The sequence below is a fragment of the Budorcas taxicolor genome, chromosome 15, assembly GCF_023091745.1.
Source record: "Budorcas taxicolor isolate Tak-1 chromosome 15, Takin1.1, whole genome shotgun sequence".
Lineage (NCBI taxonomy): Eukaryota > Metazoa > Chordata > Mammalia > Artiodactyla > Bovidae > Budorcas > Budorcas taxicolor.
The window spans coordinates 8688710-8710611 of record NC_068924.1 but is presented as its reverse complement, the minus strand read 5'-3'; the positions used below and the strand labels follow the sequence as shown (position 1 = coordinate 8710611).

General features: G+C 39.7%; 1 protein-coding gene across 1 annotated transcript in view; it reads left to right on the top strand.

The window, feature by feature from the left end:
- CNTN5 (contactin 5) overlaps nucleotides 1-21902 on the top strand; it is a 654757-nt gene that overhangs the window by 219248 nt on the left and 413607 nt on the right. The window lies entirely within an intron of this gene.

The window sequence follows — 21902 nt, the reverse complement described above, 5'->3', positions numbered from 1 at the left end:
GAGGTTGTCCTCATTTCTTTTAATTCCTTTTTCTTTTTTTCTCTCTGTTTCATTTATTTCCACCATACTATCTTTCCTCTCACTTATCCTCTCTTCTAGCTGCTTTAGGTGTAAAATTAGGTTATTTTTTTATTTTTCAATAACTCCTGCCTCAGTTACTCTACTGTTGGTTCCCTCCAGAGTGCTTTAGACGTCAGTTATTGCATTACTCAATACTGATTGACTCTTCTTTATTTCTTCTAGCTCCTTGTTAAACATTTCTTGCATCTTCTCAGTCCTTGTCTCTAGTCTATTATCTGTAACTCCATTTTTTTTGTGTGTGTGTGATTTTGGATCATCTTTACTATCATTATTCTGAATTCTTTTTCAGGTAGACTATCTCTTCTTCTTTTGTTTGGTTTGGTGGGCATTTATCATGTTCCTTTACCTGCTGAATATTTCTCTGCCTTTTCATTTTGTTTACGTTGCTGTGTTTGGGGTGCACTTTCCTAAGCTGGAAGTTTGTGGTTTCTCTTTATTGTGGAGCCTGCTCCCTTTGGGTGGAGTTGGGCTAGTGGCTTGCCAAGGTTTCCTTATTAGGGGAGCTTGCATCTGTGTTCTGGTGGGTGGAGCTGGATCTCTTCTCTCTGAAATTCAATGAGGTGTCCAGTAGTGAGTTTTGGGGTGTCTATAGGTTTGGCGTGGATTTGGGCAGTCTGTCTTTTAATACTTAGGGCTGTGTTTCTGTTTTGCTGGAGAATTAGCGTGGTATGTCTTGTTCTGGAACTTGTTGGCTCTTCGGTAGAGCTTGGTTTCAGTGTAGATATGGAGGCTTTTGGGTGAGCTCTTGTCTATTAATGTTCCCTGGAATCAGGATTTCTCAGATATTTTCAAGTTTTGGAGTTAAGCCTCCTGCCTCTGGCTTTCAGTCTTATTCTTACAGTAACCTCAAGACTTCTCTATCCATACAGCACAAATGATAAAACATCTAAGTTTATGGTGAAACAATTCTCCACAGCAAGGGACACACAGAGAGGTTCACAGAGTTACATGGAGAAGAGAAGAGGGAGGAGGGAGATAGAGGTGACCAAGAGGAGAAGAAGGGAGTCACAAGAAGAAAGAGCAATCGAGCCCGTAATCAACTCTCTAAGTTCTCTCCACAGTCTGGAACACCCAGAGAGACACATAGAGTTAAGTAGAGAAGAGAAGGGGTAAGGAGAATATAAAGGTGACCTGGGGGAGAAAAGGGAGAGTCAAAAGGAGAAAGAGCAGTCAAACCAGTAATCACACCCTTAAGTGAAAATGGATACTGAAGTTTAGGTTCTTAAAAGTACAAAATTGATAACAAATAGCAAAAAGCAAAGATTAAAAAATCTAGAGTAGAGGTTAGATTCTCAAAAATAAAATATTGAAAATACAAAACAAAATCAATCATAAAAATTATACAAAATATATATGAAATTTGCCTTAAAAATAGGGTTTTTCTTGGCAAGGTAGGTTATAAAATGAAGATTAAAACAGTAATTAAGGACTTAAATTTTAAAAAAAATTAAAAAATGATAATAGTAAAAATATATCTAGGAATTTCTCTGGCACTGTTTCTCTGTTTCACTGTTTCTCTGGCAGTGTGGAGTCAGTTCATTTTCAGATAGTTCCTTGTTCCAGCTTGTAGTTGTTCTCACAGTTTATAGGCCCCCTCCAATGCTTGCTGCTGCTGCTTCTGCCGCTAAGTTGCTTCAGTCGTGTCCAACTCTGCACGACCCCATAGACAGCAGCCCACCAGGCTCCCCCGTTCCTGGGATTCTCCAGGCAAGAACACTGGAGTGGATTGCCATTTCCTTCTCCAATGCATGAAACTGAAATGTGAAAGTGAAGTTGCTCAGTCGTGTCTGACTCTTTGCGACCCCATCAATCCAAGCATGCCAGGCCTCCCTGTCCATCACCAACTCCCGGAGTTCACTCAAACTCATGTCCATCGAGTCAGTGATGCCATCCAGCCATTGCATCCTCTGTCGTCCCCTCTTCCTCCTGCCCCCAATACCTCCCAGGATCAGAGTCTTTTCCAATGAGTCAACTCTTCTCATGAGGTGGCCAAAGTACTGGAGTTTCAGCCTTAGCATCATTTCTTCCAAAGAAATCCCAGGGCTGATCTCCTTTAGAATGGACTGGTTGGATCTCCTTGCAGTCCAAGGAACTCTCAAGAGTCTTCTCCAACACCACAGTTCAAAAGCAGCAATTCTTCGGTGCTCAGCTTTCTTCACAGTCCAACTCTCTCATCCATACGTGACCACTGGAAAAGCCATAGCCTTGACTAGATGGACCTTTGTTGGAAAAGTAATGTCTCTGCTTTTGAATATGCTATCTAGGTTGGTCATAACTTTTCTTCCAAGGAGCAAGCGTCTTTTACTTTCATGGCTGCAGTCACCATCTGCAGTGATTTTGGAGCCCCAAAAAATAAAGTCTGACACTGTTTCCACTGTTTTCCTATCTATTTCCCATGAAGTGATGGGACCAGATGCCATGATCTTCGTTTTCTGGATGTTGAGCTTTAAGCCAACTTTTTCATTCTCCTCTTTCACTTTCATCAAGAGGCTTTTTAGTTCCTCTTCACTTTCTGCCATAAAGGTTTTTTCTCCAATGCTTGGTCAATGTTAATTACAGAGTTTTAATCTGTTGCACCTGTCACTTGCAGAGCAATTCCCTCTTCTTGGTTTATTTTGGATTTCTGTGTTTGCAAGTCTCTTCTGTGTCTAATTTCTCTCCTGACACAAGGGAGTGAAGGTCATCACTTATTTAGGCTCACTTGTTCAGTTTTGTTGTGGGGAGGGAGGAACACAGCAATCAAATATCACTGGCATGTATGGGGAGTGCTCACAGTGTATGAATCACACTGGGTTTGCCACAGCCCAAGGTGCTGTGTGCTTCCTGGGTCTACATTGCTTAGGCCCAGGGTCCTCTGCAGGGCACTGTCCCAAGTGGGCCCTGCATTTCATGCACTTCCCAGTTCTAAGCTGCTCATGTTCTAGGGTGCTCCGCAAGGGCACAGACTTGGTTGGACTTTAGTTTTGTGCCCTTCCCAGGTCCAAGCAGCTCAAGCGACCAGGTGCTTGGTGAGTGCACTGTCCTGAGTGGGCCATGTGTCTTAATCACCTCCTGGTCCAGGCAGCTCAGTGTCCCGGGTGCACTGCAAGAGTATCCACTCAGGTGTGCTGTGTGTCTCCTCTGGGGAGCTGATCTCAGGCTGCAACCCTCCTGGCAGATGTCAATCATCCAGGATTTCAGGAAGACGTGGTTAGCAACTGGGAGCCTGCTTACAGTTTGGTGGAGGATGCCATCTCTGGGGCCAAGATTGGAGCAGCCCCTCGCCTTCTGGCTCAGTCGCTTGCCCACCTGCCTCTCTGCCTCCGGTGAAGGGGAGGGGCCTGTATGCAGTCAGCTAGCTCCCCTCTGGTGTTTGTTCCATTCTTTGTTCTGTGATTGGGCCAGGCTGCGTGTTAGAGGCTTTAGTGGGAACATTCTCAGTCTTTCTTTTCTTTTTTTTTTTTTTCTCTCTGGCGATCCCACAGTTTGGGTTGCTATCTCATGTTAGCCCCCTCAGATTGTCCTCAGGGCATTCAGGCCTGGTACTTACCCTAAGCACCAATTATGCAGCCCATGCCTCCCTGTCCAGCCCCTGCTTGCTGGTGGTGGATGCGAGCCTCTGGGCTACTTCTCCACTGACAGCTGCGGTCAGATGCATATTTTGTTTTGCTTTGTCTTGTTTTTTCTCCCAGTTATGTTGCCATCTGAGATTCCAAAACTCCCCACAGACCTGCCTGTGAGAGGGTTTCCTACTGTGTGGAAACTTCTCCTCCTTCACGACTCCCTCCCCAGGATGGGTCTCTGTCCCTAACTCTTTTGTCTCTCCTCTTGTCTTTTATATTTTGTCCTACTTCCTTTCAAAGAGAATGGGCTGTCTTTCTGGATGCCTGGTGTCCTCTGCCAGCATTCAGAAGTTTTTCTGTGGAAGTTGCTCAGCATTCAAATGAACCTTTGATGAATTTGTGGGGGAGAAAGTGGTTTCCCTGTCCTATTCTTCTGCCATCTTGGGCTTCCCTATACAGTCTTAACACTGTTTCTCCCCAGTCTCTCTATGACAGTCTACTCACTTGACAGACTTTTAACTCAACCTCAGACTTCATCTCATTCACTTCATCATTGTATCTGTACTGCTGACTGTGCATAGGAAAAAAAAGAAACAAAAAACCTGACTTAAAGTTCAGGTTTTGCCTTAAATTTATGATCTCATTTATTTTTTAGCAACAAATAGAACATCTTAGCTGTATCCATATCCATTTATGCTATCTTACCTCTTAATTGTGACTAATGAACAGTTCTTGACAGTTCTGTGTACTGGATCCCATGTCCTCTTACCTAATTCAGGGAGCTTTCTTCTGCAATTATTTCCTCTCTCATGTAAACATCACTTGTTTCCTTCATACTTAATTATTCTCATCTATAAACATAATAGAATATTTACTATCTTAAATAGTAACCTTTCCTTGATTCAACATTCCTCCAGCTCTCATATTATTTTCTCTGCTCTCCTTTGCAGTAAGGCTTCCTCTATCTCACATTTCTCTTCTATTTTCTCTTATATCTAATCTTATGAAGCATTAATGACCACAACTCATGTCACCAAAGATCTTTGCAATTGTCAAAGCTAATGAGCTAAATTAAAGGGAATCCAAATTAATGACAATCAGAATGGAAGAAAAAGGATGGATAGGAAAGATGTTATAAAACCAGGTTAACAGAGAAGTAGAGATACTTTTATTCATTCACAGAATATTTATAATCTCACAAACTATCATAATAATTTAAAACAAAATATAGATAATCTCTAATTTATAGTTTTAAATTAGAAAAAATTGCTTTCAATTATCCTTACATTGTAGGAAGAACATAAGCATTGAAATACATAAAAATAAAATATTCTTAGCTCCTATGTCACCTAACCCACATCTTTCACATAGTTGATGACAAGTGGATTCATTAATTCAGTTATCTAATATTCTTGACTCCTGACTTCGTACTAGACACTGTTGAAGAATACAAAAAGAACAAAGCAAGGTGGTCCCACTCCTGGTTGAGCTTATAAATTAGAAGAGAAAACAAATGTTGAGCAGAAGAAAATAAATTCAGTCAAATAGAATGACTGATTATAATTGTGATGTTTCAACAAAAAATGTGAGTACAATAATATATACACATATTCCCTCTATATATGTTTATGTAGATACATAGAGATAGTAAAGAGTATTATACAAACATATATACATATATATGTAATATGTATATGTGTGTATCTGCACATATATGAATGATAAAGTGACAGAGATTAGCCTGGTTGTATGGAGAGTGGCAGGGGATAAAGGGTTAGGAAAGACTTTCATGAGAAAGTAATATTTCATGTAGAACTAAGTTATCTACAGAATTTGCATTGACCAGCACTTAATGCACCAGGTCGCAGCCACCCACGCTTAGTTCACCGGGTTGCAGCCACCCACACTTGGTGCGCCGTCAGTGGTGGCCAGGAGGGGCCACCCCATGCCCAAGGTCAGTGGCGGCAGCCGAGAGGAGCTACCCCATGTTCGAGGTCTGTGCTGGCTGGGAGGAGACACCCCACGCCCAAGGTCAGTGGCAGTGGCCGAGAGGAGCCATCCCACGTCCGAGGCCAGGGGCGGCACCTAAGAGGAGCTACCCCATGTCTGAGGTCAGGGGCGGCGCAGAGAGGAGCCACCCCATGCCCAAGATCAGTGGTGGTGGCCAAGAGGAGCCACCCTACGCCCGAGGTCAAGGGCAGCCGGGAAAAGCCACCTAGTAGGAGGGCCTAGAGGAGCTATCCCACGTTGAAGGTCAGGAAGGGCAACGGTAAGGAGATACCCCTCGTCTAAGGTAAGGAGCAGCCCTGAAGAGATACCCCACGCCCAAGATAAGAGAAACCCAAGTAAGATGGTAGGTGTTGCAAGAGGGCATCAGAGGGCAGACACATTGAAACCATACTCACAGAAAACTAGACAATCTATTCACATGAGGACCATAGTCTTGTTTAACTCAATGAAACCAAGCCATGCCAGCGGGGCAACCCATGATGGGCGGGTCATGGTGGAGAGGTCTGACAGAATGTGGTCCACTGGAGAAGGGAATGGCAAACCACTTCAGTATTCTTGCCTTGAGAACAACCATGAACAGTAAAAAAAAGGCAAAATGACAGGATACTGAAAGAGGAACTCCCCAGGTCAGTTAAGTTCAGTTCAGTTGCTCAGTCGTGTCCGACTCTTTGCAACCCAATGAATCGCAGCACGCCAGGCCTCCCTGTCCATCACCATCTCCCGGAGTTCACTCAGACTCATGCGCACCGAGTTCATGATGCCATCTCATCCTCGGTCATCGCCTTTTCCTCCTGCCCCCAAACCCTCCGAGCTTCAGAGTCTTTTCCAGAGTCAACACTTCGCATGAGGTGGCCAAAGTACTGGAGCTTCAGCTTTAGTATCATTCCTTCCAAAGAAATCCCAGGGTTGATCTCCTTCAGAATGGACTGGTTGGATCTCCTGGCAGTTCAAGGGACCCTAAGAGTCTTCTCCAACACCACAGTTCAAAAGCATCAATTCTTCGACGCTCAGCCTTCTTCACAGTCCAACTCTCACATCCATACATGACCACAGGAAAAACCATAGCCTTGACTAGATGGACCTTAGTCAGCAAAGTAATGTCTCTGCTTTTGAATATACTATCTAGGTTGGTCATAACTTTTCTTCCAAGGAGTAAGCATCTTTTAATTTCATGGCTGCAATCACAATCTGCAGTGATTTTGGAGCCCAAAAAAAATAAAGCCTGACACTGTTTCCACTGTTTCCCTATCTATTTCCCATGAAGTGATGGATTCAGATGCCATGATCTTCGTTTTCTGAATGTTGAGCTTTAGGCCAACTTTTTCACTCTCCTCTTTCACTTTCATCGAGAGGATTTCTAGCTTCTCTTCACTTGCTGCCATAAGGGTGGTGTCATCTGCATATCTGAGGTTATTGATATTTCTCCCGGCAATCTTGATTCCAGCTTGTGTTTCTTCCAGCCCAGCGTTTCTCATGATGCACTCTGCATAGAAGTTAAATAAGCAGGGTGACAATATACAGCCTTGATGTACTCCTTTTCCTATTTGGAACCAGTCTGTGGTTTCATGTCCTGTTCTAACTGCTGCTTTCTGACCTGCATACAGATTTCTCAAGAGGCAGGTTAGGTGGTCTAGTATTCCTATCTCTTTCAGAAATTTCCACAGTTTATTGTGATCCACACAGTCAAAAGCTTTGGCATAGTCAGTAAAGCAGAAATAGATGTTTTTCTGGAACTCTCTTGCTTTTTCCATGATCCAGGGGATGTTGGCAATTTGATCTCTGGTTCCTCTGCCTTTTCTAAAACCAGCTTGAACATCAGGGAGTTCATGGTTCACGTATTGCTAAAGCCTGGCTTGAAGAATTTTGATCATTACTTTACTAGCATGTGAGATGAGTGCAACTGTGTGGTAGTTTGAGCATTCTTTAGCATTGCCTTTCTTTGGGATTGGAATGAAAACTGACCTTTTCCAGTCCTGTGGCCACTGCTGAGTTTTCCAAATTTGCTGGCATATTGAGTGCAGCACTTTCACAGCATCATCTTTCAGGATTTGAAACAGCTCAACTGGAATTCCATCACCTCCATTAGCTTTGTTTGTAGTGATGCTTTCCAAGGCCCACTTGAATTCACATTCCAAGATGTCAGTAGGTGCCCAATATGCTATTGGAGATCAGTGGAGAAATAACTCCAGAAAGAATGAAGGGATGAAACCAAAGCAAAAACAATACCCAGCTGTGGATGTGACTGGTGATAGAAGCAAGGTCCGATGCTGTAAATAGCAATATTGCATAGGAACCTGGAATGTCAGGTCCATGAATCAAGGCAAATGGGAAGTGGTCAAACAATAGATGGCAAGAGTGAACGTTGACATTCTAGAAATCAGCTAACTAAAATGGACTGGAATGGGTGAATTTAACTCAGATGACCATTATATCTACTACTGTGGGCAGGAATCCCTTAGAAGAAATGGAGTAGCCATCATGGTCAACAAGAGTCTGAAATGCAGTACTTGGATGCACTCCCAAAAACGACAGAATGATCTGTTTGTTTCCAAGGCAAACCATTCAATACCGAGTTATCCAAGTCTATGCCCCAACCAGTAACACTGAAGAAGCTGAAGTTGAACAGTTTTATGAAGACCTACAAGACCTTTTAGAACTAACACTCCCCAAAATGTCCTTTTCATTATAGGGGACTGGAATGTAAAAGTAGGAAGTCAAGAAACACCTGGAGTAACAGGCAAATTTGGCCTTGGAATGCAGACTGAAGCAGGGCAAAGACTAATAGAGTTTTGCCAAGAAAATGCACTAGTCATAGCAAACACCCTCTTCCAACAACACGAGAGAGGACTCTACACATGGACATCACCAGATGGTCAGCACCAAAATCAGATTGATTATATTCTTTGCAGCCAAAGATGGAGAAGCTCTATACAGTCAACAAAAACAAGACCAGGAGCTGACTGTGGCTCAGATCATGAACTCCCTATTACCAAATTCAGACTCAAATTGAACAAAGTAGGGAAAACCCCTTTACCATTCAGGTATGAGCTAAATCAAATTCCTTATGATTATACAGCGGAAGTGAGAAATAGATTTAAGAGCCAAGATCTTATAGATAGAGTGCTTGATGAACTATGGAATGAGGTTCGTGATATTGTACAGGAGACAGGGATCAAGACCATCCCCATGGAAAAGAAATGCAAAAAAGCAAAATGGTTGTCTAGGGAGGCCTTACAAATAGCTGTGAAAAGAAGAGAGGTGAAAAGCAAAGCAGAAAAGGAAAGATATAAACATCTGAATGCAGAGTTCCAGAGAATAACAAGAAGAGATAAGAAAGCCTTCTTCAGTGATCAATGCAAAGAAATAGAGGAAAACAACAGAATGGGAAAGACTAGAGATCTCTTTAAGAAAATTAGAGATACCAAGGGAACATTTCATGCAAAGATGGGCTCGATAAAGGACAGGAATGGTCTGGACCTAACAGAAGCAGAAGATATTAAGAAGAGGTGGCAAGAATACACAGAAGAACTGTACAAAAAAGATCTTCACCACCCGGATAATCACCATGGTGTGATCAGTAATCTAGAGCCAAACATCCTGGAATGTGAATTCAAGTGGGCCTTGGAAAGCATCACTACAAAAAAAGCTAGTGGAGGTGATGAAATTCCAGTTGAGCTGTTTCAAATCCTGAAAGATGATGCTGTGAAAGTGCTGCACTCAATATGCCAGCAAATTTGGAAAACTCAGCAGTGGCCACAGGACTGGAAAAGGTCAGTTTTCATTCCAATCCCAAAGAAAGGCAATGCTAAAGAATGCTCAAACTACCGCACAATTGCACTCATCTCACATGCTAGTAAAGTAATGATCAAAATTCTCCAAGCCAGGCTTTAGCAATACGTGAACCATGAACTCCCTGATGTTCAAGCTGGTTTTAGAAAAGGCAGAGGAACCAGAGATCAAATTGCCAACATCCCCTGGATCATGGAAAAAGCAAGAGAGTTCCAGAAAAACATCTATTTCTGCTTTACTGACTATGCCAAAGCCTTTGACTGTGTGGATCACAATAAACTGTGGAAAATTCTGAAAGAGATGGGAATACCAGACCACCTGACCTGCCTCTTGAGAAATCTGTATGCAGGTCAGAAAGCAACAGTTAGAACGGGACATGAAACCACAGACTGGTTCCAAATAGGAAAAGGAGTACGTCAAGGCTGTATATTGTCACCCTGCTTATTTAACTTCTATGCGGAGTGCATCATGAGAAACGCTGGGCTGGAAGAAACACAAGCTGGAATCAAGATTGCCGGGAGAAATATCAATAACCTCAGATATGCAGATGACACCACCCTTATGGCAGCAAGTGAAGAGGAACTAGAAATCCTCTTGATGAAAGTGAAAGAGGAGAGTGAAAAAGTTGGCCTAAAGCTCAACATTCAGAAAACGAAGATAATGGCATCCAGTCCCATCACTTCATGGGAAATAGATAGGGAAACAGTGGAAACAGTGTCAGGCTTTATTTTTTTAGGCTCCAAAATCACTGCAGATGGTGATTGCAGCCATGAAATTAAAAGACGCTTACTCCTTGGAAGAAAAGTTATGACCAACCTAGATAGTATATTCAAAAGCAGAGACATTACTTTGCCAACAAAGGTCAAGGCTATGGTTTTTCCAGTATTCACGTATGGATGTGAGAGTTGGACTGTGAAGAAGGCTGAGCGCCAAAGAATTGCTGCTTTGAACTGTGGTGTTGGAGAAGACTCTTGAGAGTCCCTTGGACTGCAAGGAGATCCAACCAGTCCATTCTGAAGGAGATCAGCCCTGGGATTTCTTTGGAAGGAATGATGCTAAAGCTGAAACTCCAGTACTTTGGTCACCTCATGTGAAGAGTTGACTTATTGGAAAAGACTTTGATGCTGAGAGGGATTGGGGGCAGGAGAAGAAGGGGACGACAGAGGATGAGATAGCTGGATGGCATCACTGACTCGATGGACGTGAGTTTGAGTGAACTCCGGGAGTTGGTGATGGACAGGGAGGCCTGGCGTGCTGCGATTCATGGGGTCGCAAAAAGTCGGACACGACTGAGTGACTGAACTGAACTGAAACGAATTCTGCTTTGCCAACAGCAGGAACTATTTTGGGTAGGAACATAGAATAATGAGGGAAAGTTGGCTTCAGAATTAATAGAGTACTGGAATTGAACCCCTTATCTGTCATTTAGTAGCTCAGAGATATTGAGCAAGATACTGAACCTCTTCAATACTCAGTTTTTTCTCATTTAATATGGAACAATCATACCTACCTTGTTGTGCTTGAAAGATTTAAATGACAATTTAGTTGCGTACACTTAACATAGCACCAGGCTTATAGCAGGTGTTCAGCCAATGTTTATTCTCTCTTTATATCTCAAGTCTTTAGTGCATAGAAAACCTTGTGATGAGGCTGTGATAATTGACATTGCCCCCTCTTGAAATGTGTATCTTTTGAACCATTTCATCCATACAGCCTCTGAAATCAGTACGAGTATATGTGGTAAAACATGTAGTGAATTATTTACAGAGCAAATCAAAGCCTGGTATGTTTAGTATCTCAAATAAGTGTGCTAACAGCAGGAGTGCTGGCACTCTCAATTACAAGACTAAAGTGAGAAAACAATCTGTGCAGATTAAAGTATAAAAATAAAGTTTTAACAATAGTTTATAACAACCCATTTGTCACGTTTTCTCCCAGAGTTATGCAGCTGATCAACCGAGCTGGCAGAACTAATTCCTCTAGGATATTTTAAGTCCCTTAGCTTCGTGGTGATTACTTTATGAATAGATAGACAGCTATGGGTAAGAAATTTTGCTGAAAGGAATAATCTTTCTGAAGAATGTTAAAAAATTTAGAAATAAAAGGGAAAGCGGTTGAGTGTTCTGGTAGGTTGTAATGAAGAGGAATACACTCAAGTGAATGTATGTAAGAGATTTTATTTTCCAGAAATACATGCAATGACAAGAGGAAGCAGATATTAGAGAAATCCAAGATCAGGTCTATAGTATGGCTTGACTTTTGGGACTGGAACCTAACTGAACCCAAATAGTTCTAGTCATCTTAATTAAAGGAGCGTATGGCTGTTCCCTTTATTTCTCCTCCTTAAATGTGGCTCATCTATTATACACCACATTTCTATCCTACAATTGGCTTGGTCTTATCCTGCAATTTGAATATATCTTCCTTATCTTCTATATGATGTGTGTGTAGAAACTGCTTCCTCATAACTGAGGTTTGACTTTGTCTTATTTTTATCACACTGCATGTTTTTATTTTCTTATAGAAAGGATTGTATATACAGCAGTTTATAACTAATGTGCTTAATGCAGTGAGGAAAATCCACCATACTTCTGAGGCATTTTACTTACCATTTCTAACAGCAAGAAGATTTTGATAGAAAGAAGCATTCAAATGAATTGTATAGAAATATAGTTTCTAATTTCAATCACATTTGGAAAGAATCAACTCTGATTAATGTGGAATATTTCCATATATTTACTTAGAGACCTTCAAAGCACTTAATTATTAAATTATTCATATATCATTTTGAACCATTATTTTTTATTTTTAGTTAATTTCCTTTTGAGTCATTAGAGCTCTTTACCCATTATTACTGAATCCATTCAAAGAAGGACTGACTTTCAAAGAAAGACCCTTGGATGCAGAAATAAGAACCATAGTTTACTGAACTGTTGATCTGTTGTTATGCTCAACATAGGTCTTGGTAGAATCTCATAAAAGTCAAAGTACCAAAATTTCAGCAAGTTCAAAATTTTTCTCTATTTTTTTTTATTCAAAAGAGACACACATGAATAAACACACACACACAAAAGCAGATTCACAAATTGAAAGAAAACATGACAAAGAATCAACCACAAGTGTTCTAAATAATGAACTTATTACAATCTTATATATATACTGGTTATATAGATGTATTTATGAGAAAGTTTCTGTAATTTTATTTATCAATAGAAATTTATAAAAAATAACCAAAATACTTTTTTAAAAGGAAAACTTTTAAATATACTTCTGTTTCAAACTTTTAAAAAATATACTTCTGTTTCTAAATTTAATTATCAAATTTTTCAAGATTGCTCTTTTTAGCCTATTTTAATGCTAGTGAGCTTATATATTTGTTTTGAAAAATATACATATGAAAATACATGTACACACACACACACACACACACACACACACATGACTGAAGCAATTGAGCATGCATATAATTATTTCTTTAGACTTTATGAGTTCTTCTTCCAAGTTATGGATTCACAGGAAATGATGCCACAGATGATGATGGTGAGAAAGGGGTATATTTCCCTAAATGACTGTGGCATGAACAATGAAAGAAAATGTATCTTAAAATTCATTAATCAGAAGGAAACAATTACATTGTGAGGCAATCCACTGATCGATTTATTCTTGGGGATGGAGAAGGGAAAAATAATCTATTCCTTATTATTTCCTCTGATTCTGTTCTCTGAATTTCAAAGTATATTTATTTGTGATGAAAAACATCTTGCATAATAAAATGCTAATTCTTCTCAATCTCTCCAGGTAAACAATATTATAATGGTGCAGGTATTTGAAGGTAACGCAAGTGACTTATTTCTTTTTGTCACAAGATCCTTCTATCTCTTCATTAACATAACAGTGATTCAACTGGAGAAACTATGATTCAGGATAACATACTTTTTCTGAAGTGAGAAAACAACATGTTGTCCACTTACAGGCTCATCAGAGAGTTGAAAAGAAGGCTCTGGGCACTTTTTTAAGTCATTAAAGTTTCCACAGATTTTAACTTTTAGTTTATTATAAAATACAGCAAGTAAAAAAAAATGATCTGTTAATATGTAACATATATTTTCTCACATACAACTACTAGATATCTAAACCCACAATACCAGGTAGAATTCTAATTATACGTGAGAAAATGGATTCACAGAGGTTCTATCCATTGCCATAATATTTCAACAGAGCCAGAGATGGAGTTGGAATTTGCATCACTTATCCAACCAGTCCATTCTAGAGGAGATCAGCCCTGGGTGTTCTTTGGAAGGAATGATGCTGAAGCTGAAACTCCAGTACTCAGGCCACCTCAAGCGAAGAGTTGACTCATTGGAAAAGACTCTGATGCTGGGAGGGATTGGGGGAAGGAGGAGACTGGAACAACAGAGGATGAGATGGCTGGATGGCATCACTGACTCGATGGATGTGAGTTTGAGTGAACTCCGGGAGATAGTGATGGACAGGGAGGCCTGGCGTGCTGTGATTCATGGGGTCGCAAAGAGTCGGACACAACTGAGTGACTGAACTGAATTGAACTGAACTGATCTACAAATCACAGGTTGATATTTAATATGTCCTGAAAGAATGAGTACAGTATTGTATGATATCTATGTAGACCACCTGACCTGCCTCTTGAGAAATCTGTATGCAGGTGAGGAAGTAACAGATCTGGACATGGAACAACAGACTGGTTCCAAATAGGAAAAGGAGTACATCAAGGCTGTATATTCTCACCTCGCTTATTTAACTTATATGCAGAGTACATCATGAGAAATGCTGGGCTGGAGGAAGCATAAGCTGGAATCAAGATTGCCAGGAGAAATATCAATAACCTCAAATATGCAGATGACACCACCCTTATGGCGGAAATTGAGGAAAAACTAAAGAGCCTCTTGATGAAAGTGAAAGAGGAGAGTGAAAAAGTTGGCTTAAAGCTTGACATTCAGAAAACTAAGATCATGGCATCTAGTCCCATATTTTCATGGCAAATAGATGGGGAAACAGTGGAAACAGTGGCTGACTTTATTTTGGGGGGCTCCAAAATCACTGCAGATGGTGATTGCAGCCATGAAATTAAAAGACGCTTACTGGTTAGAAGGAAAGTTATGACCAACCTAGACAGCATATTAAAAAGCAGAGACATTACTTTTGCTGACAAAGGTCCATCTAGTCAAAGCTATGGTTTTCCAGTGGTCATGTATGGATGTGAGTTGGACTATAAAGAAAGCTGAAATCCGAAAAATTATGCTTTTGAACTGTGGTGTTGGAGAAGACCCTTGAGAGTCCCTTAGACTGCAAGGAGGTCCAATCAGTCCATCCTAAATGAGATCAGTCCTGGGTGTTCATTGGAAGGACTGATGTTGAAGTTGAAACTCCAATACTTTGACCACTTGATGCGAACAGCTGACTCATTTGAAAAGACCCTGATGCTGGAAAAGATTGAGGGCAGAGGAGAAGGGGACAGCAGAGGATGAGATGGTTCGATGGCATCACTGACTTGATGGACATGGGTTTGGGTAGACTCCGGGAGTTTGTGATGGACAGGGAGGCCTGGTGTGCTGTGGTTCATGGGGTTGCAAAGAGTCAGACTCGACTGAGCAACTGAAGTGACTAATGCAAATCATAAGCAAAATTCTGCCATATTTATAGGCATAATGTGAGGATTCCCAGGTGGCTCAGTGGTAAAGAATCTGCCTGCCAATGCAGAAGACATGAGTCTGATCCCTGGGTCAGAAAGAGCCCCTGGAAGAGGAAATGGCGACCCACCCCACTATTCTTGCCTGGAGAAGCCCATGAACAGCAGAGTCCAGTGGGCTACAGTCGATAGGGTTGCAAAGAGTGACACGACTGAATGACTGAGCATGTACACATATGCATAATGTGATCTATTTAGTCATTTCCTTTCACCCTTCTGTCATCAGGTATATTTCTCATGAAATAAAGGAGAATCCCTAAGACATTTCATGAAGTCATTTCAATGCATTTAAATGTGTAGACTATAAAATATGGAAACTATAGTTCAGAAAGTCATCATGTGGATACTTACCCTGTGTACATCTTCATTGTATTTATTGTGTTTAATCAGCCAATATGTAAGCAAAGAGTATGAATAATAATAACTCCTGGTGCTATCTCTAAGCCTATCAATTGATGTCACTATTTTTCCAAACAAATGCTCAAGCAAATTTATCAAGTCACTGCTGAGTCATCCTAATAGACAAATGATAAAATACAACATTCCTAGATATTGTTTATCATCTAGCTCATACTTCTGTTTGGAATATCTCTTTCACTGGTCCTTCATACTCAGTGCAATAATGTTAAACTTCTGATAAAATTCCAAACTGCAGGAGGAAATGGAAACCCTCTCCAATATCCTTGCCTGGAAAACACCATGGACAGAGGAGCCTGGCAGTCTACAGTCAATGGAATCACAAAGACTCAGATGCAACTTAGTGACTAAATAATAACAACAAAATTCCAAACAGAGTCTCATTTCCATGTCTTTCTTAAAAGGGTATTCCACTTGAGAGTCACTAAACGTCCACCATTGCATCTTCAGCAATCCCACTGTCACAATATAATATCATATATGAAATGAATCGCCAGTCCAGGTCCAATGCATGATACAGGATGCTTGGAGCTTGTGCACTGAGATGACCCAGAGGGATGGTACGGGGAGGGAGGAGGAAGGGGGGTTCAGGATGAGGAACATGTGTATACCTGTGGTGGATTCATGTTGATGTATGGCAAAACCAATACAATATTGTAAAGTAATTAGCCTCCAATTAAAATAAATAAAGCAGTTCTCCAATTTTTCTCAACTTCCTTTTTTCTTTTTTCTTTCTTTTTTAAAATTTAAATTTATTTATTTTAATTGGAGGCTAATTACTTTCTTAGTCAATAGTCTTTCCTTCCTCTCAACTTCCATAGTACTTTATCTTATACATTTCCAATTTAATTTATCCTCTTACTAGGAGATATATAGATACATATGGGCTTCCAAGGTGGCTCAGTGGTAGAGCTCACCTGCCAATGCAGGAGACATGGGTTTGACCCCTGAGTTGGGAAGATCCCTGGAGAGGGAAATGACAACCTATTCCAGTATTCTTACCTGGGAAATCTCATGGAAAGAGGACCCTGGAAGGCGATAGTATATGGGGTCACAAAAGAGTCCAACACGACTTCGCAACTGAACAGTAACAACAATGTGGATATATAGATACAGAATACAGATACAGGGTATTTATATTTATTAGGATTTCATTTGTTATTAAAATGTACAATGTTTTAAAATAGGAAACAATGTGAGTTGTGTATATTGATATACACCACCACCATTCCATTTTCTACTTTGCCTAATCTAGAGCATGATGAAAGTGAAAGTGTTAGTCGCTCAATCGTGTCTGACTCTTTCACCCCATGGACTGTAGCCCCTCCATGCTCTTCTGTCCATGGAGTTCTCCAGGCAAGAATACCAGAGTGGGTAGCCATTTTTTTCTCCAAGGGAACTTCCTGACCCTGGGATCAAACCCAGATCTCCTGCATTGCAGACAAATTATTTTTCACTGAGCCACCAGATAAGTTATGAAATAGAATCTGACATAAAGTCACCACTGGTTATGCTGAGCTCAATGAGTTATCAGTCAGAGCTATTTTTGACTACAACTGAGAAACCCTATTTGAAATAACCTAAACAAAACAGGGAATTCATTTTATTTAACTGGGAGATCAAGTAGCTAAATCCCAAGTAGAACTGACATGCTACCAGTACTCTTTTTTTCATCTTTCCTCTATCTGCACTGGCTTAATTCTATCTAAATTGTCATTGACTTAATTCTCTTCAATGGCAGATTGCCTCCTTCCAACTATGGATGCTCCATTGGCTCTCAGACATGCAGGCTCTTTTTTGCCATGAAGGAGAAAGTAAGATGGGCTCCTAGTCCAGAGTTCAAAAACCTCAGCTGTCCATCAATGAATCAAAGATTGTGCCCAAGGCAGTGTGGTAATCTAATTGGTCAAGCTTGGGTCATATGCCCATGACAAGTTAATAACTACAGCAGATCCTATAGGAAGACAGTGGCTCTCATTTAACTCTCATGGCTAGAGAAGATAGAAGAAGCACTTCCCCCAAAAAAAAGCACTAAAAAATAGTAGCTATTCTTCGAAGACAAGGAACAGTTGTTGAGTATGCTTGGCAAAGATGTTCGAGACAAAAAAGTGAATACCCATTACTTGAACATGAGGTTATCAGACAAACATTTTTAAGTCATTAGCTAAGTCGAATTTTTAAGGTTTGCTGGACATGAGTTCTGTACCCTAGACATGACATTACTCTTAGTGTCAGATGGAAACCTCATTTGATATATTTAGCAACTGCAATTTCCTAGACACTGACCAATAAGAACTGATATCTAGACTATCAGAAAAAAAAAAAAAAAACAGCTCTGTTGTTAGTTCCAGTACGTACGTACGCATTAAATATAATGTTCATTACTGTTATGGCAAGCCATCATTGAATGCAATATGATTATAGACTCTCTGTATGCCATTCTTTCAGGCATTTGTCTGCTACACTCTAATCTCAAAGTGACAAGTAACATGATAAAAGTCAGTATCAAGGTAGCCCAAATTTGAATTTTTTAATGTATATAAAACCATCAAGAGAAACAATTAAAATATGCAGTCTGTAGTCCCATTTACAAAGTTTATATATCACTGGGCTTCACATTAAACACTGTAGCCTGCATGCATGCATGTCTGACCGCTTGTGACCCCGTGGACTATAGCCCTCCAGGCTCCTTTGTCCATGGAACTTTCCAGGGAAGAATACTGGAGTGGGTTGCCATTTCCATCTCCATCTGTAGCCTAAAATTTTAGCGAAGTTTCCAAATTATTGTGAAGTCATTGTATCTTTGTTCTGCCAATGCACTTGGAGAAACACTGCTCTAAATTGCATTCCACTTAGGAAAAGCACCCTAACTCTTTGTAAGTAATTGGAAAATCAACAACCATGAAGACATAGAAGGAGAGTACTGTGCTATCGGCTGGAAGTTTTCTGATTATTAGGAATTAGAGTAATTTGAGGTCATCTTCTAGTGGCATATAATTCCAAAATGGTTCAGCCAACTAAGCCAGAAGAGACAGGTGTGGGGAACAAGATGAAGGCAGAACATAGTGTCTCTTGAGCATATTTAGCTTAATACCAGGAGTTATCAAAAAATAAAAGAGCTACCTTGACTGAAGAGACAAGCCTAATATTTTTATCTTTATGTGTCTTATAAGGCTGTTTCTCTTTCCTTTTGTCATCAAAGCATACTGAAAAAATAAAGAAATTACAAGCTAAGCTGTATATGATGCCATATTAAAAATTGCAGCTGAAATAATCCAAATATCCATGGTAGACAGTTAATGATTGATTAGTACTTGTGATATGCCTGGACTCTTATACTCTGTTAATAAAATTCCTCAACAGAGTGATGTCAAGAAAACGGCTGTAAACTTAAGGGGAGAAAATTCCTATTTTGTCCCATTTCCACCAACAGCTTTCAATAGGACTTTGAGCCAATTACTTGACCCTTTAGACTCAACCCTCTCATCTTTAAAAGAAAGAAGGTAAATTATATAACTTAATGTGAATTTTAGCTCTAACATAATTATCCCACGAAACACAAAGCAAAGCCTAATTCCTGAATGTAATCAAGTCTTTACAGAATAAGACCTACCTAAAGATTCTTCTCATCTACCCTCATATCACCACTATCAGAGTGAAGTTTCAAAGAACTAGTTATTTCTTTCAGTGCAGTTCAAGTTAGGTAATATAATTTGAAGCCTTGCATTTAAACTTTCTATTTTTAATATCCAGTTCAGATGTTAACAAACCCCGTGGGCCATGCAGTGAGGCTGAATAATGTGTTTGGCTGTACAGGAATCATTTAAGGAACACCAGAAGCCTCTACATGGACAAAAATTATTTCTTAAATACTATGAGAAGTCCCTTTCCTTAGAGTCACCCTTAAGAATTAAAGCTATAAAATAATATCTTCTTTGCAACTCACAAACATTATCTGGAAGAGAACTGAGAGAAGACATAGGTCTGGCTCCTGTTAGCCCATAGTGTCAGTAATACCCGTGGTATTATTTAGAGGCAGATCCAAGTCTTGAAGGGTTTGCAATGTTATACAATTATTAGCCATTCTTTAATGAAAAAATGCAAAAGTATTATAAAAATGGATTAAAAGGGAACTTTTAGTTAGGATAGGAAAAAAAATAATCAAAACAAATTACTGAAGTTTGGGGATTCATGTTCTTCTGAGATGTCTTTAAACAATGTGCTACAAATAATTGTACAGAAATATTTGCTAAATTCTGTCTGACTTTCACTGCCTTTCTACAACATTCTATAGTACTCAGCAACTTCCGACACTCACAGTAACCTATGCAAGTAGGACATTAAGTTTAATAGGCATCATGGTAAATCATGTATTGTTAAATCATCTGACTGACAGAGAGGAACAAGAATACTACAGAATCAGTGTTAAGAGGGGATGGGAAAATCACAAGCTGACCTCAGGGACTGCTTCAGGAAGGCAGTCAAAGATAACCACTGAATAGGATGCCTGGGAGTCTTTAAATGGGGACTTCCAAGTATTAGGACATTGAAGATAAACTCCTCATCATTGGATACACTCAGCCGGTTATCACCAGCAGGCCAAATACTGCCATCAGGAAATATATAGGAAAAAAGAAAAATATAAAAATGTAAAAGAAAGGATGTTGAATGTGGGCAGGGCAGAATGATCTAAGAAAAAAGTTTGAAGAGAAAGACATTAATGAGAAAGAGATGGAGAAGATGTTCTTAAACTTCTGTTCTGAGTGATGTTGTAGAACTGACCACTTAGTTTCCTAGCTATATGCCAGGCTTCTGGTGCTCAGGGAACATTAGACTTGGAAGGAATCAGGGGCATTAGCCTGACAGAGCAGCACATTACATTAATGGTAGTTCTCTTCCCTCAGTTTAAAGATTAGAAAAAGAGTGTCACAGAGGCCACTGACATGTCCTCTGAAGGACATGCCAAAGTCTAGTTTTAAACAGTGAAAAATGTTCATGAAAAATCAGTGATATTTTCTCAATGATCACTTTACAAAAAACTACTTAAAAAAAAAAAGCTGAGATAATCTTCACAGTGAACTTAAACACTTTCTATCTAAAGTTGTCCACATTCTTCCTTCAAAGACCATCTCAAATATAAAAATTTAAATAATAATAATAATGAATATAAAGTTTATATAAAATATAAAGTTTTTTTTTTTTTTTTTTTGCCAAAGGTGGCCATTTCTCCCTTTGCATGTCCAGTGCATTTTGCCTTCATATCTTATGGTATTATTTCTTCCTCTGTCTGAGTTTCTTTCTCTTCTCTCTTTGCTCATCCCCCACACACCAAGGAATTACACATAGAACTATACACATACACGGATCTGTATGTACACATATGCCTTTGAAGAGAGACATGCTGAAATACGCACACAAACATTCCTTAGAGAAGCATCTGTGCTCAATCACAATTGTGTCCTCAGTGGGATTGCTAAAAACTATTTTGGGGAGGAAATTAGCTCCAAGATTAACAGAAAGCATAATCACTGGAGTCATCACTAGTGTATTTTTTTAAAATTGAAGTGTAGTTGATTTGCAATACTGTGCTGATTTCTGCTGTACAGCAAAGTGGCTCTTATAGTATATTGTTCTCTGATATGTGAAAACCCTCTCCAAGCTCACGGCTTTAATTGTCACCTGTGAGTGATGACATTAAGTGCGTATCACCTGCCCAAACTTACCACCAACTTCATCCTCTTACTGCATTCTGAATATTATATAGGCATCAAAGATATACTCCTGAAATGAAAGTCAGCTGTCCCACCATAGCTGTGTCCTTTTTTCTTTTACTTACATCACTCAACCTCCTTCCCAAGCTGGAAATCTTATTGTTATTATTGATGAGGCCCACAACCTTTTCACCAGCACCCCTATTGTGTGCCAAGTTCAAGTCATTTTTTAAAATTTTCTCATTCTAATGCCTCCTCTTTTTTCACTATATAACTCAAGTCCAGGTTTTCATTACTTCTAACTTGTATTATTGAAGCAAAATAATTGATCTACTGTCCTCTGCTTCAATTCCAGTATATATATATATATATATATATATATATATATATATATATATCTGCAAATTGCCAGTCTCCTATTTGAAACTCCAATGACTCCAAATTACTTACAGATTAAAGTTTGAATGCCTTACTCTGATAATCAAGGTCCTCTAGTTTTTTACTCCATTTATATTTCTAAATTTGCCTAGTATGACTTCCCTTCACAAATCAAGAGGCCAGAGAAACTGATATTCCTATTCCTGGTGGTTTCTGATCTCTTTGTCATTGTTCCTCCAGTTCCATTTA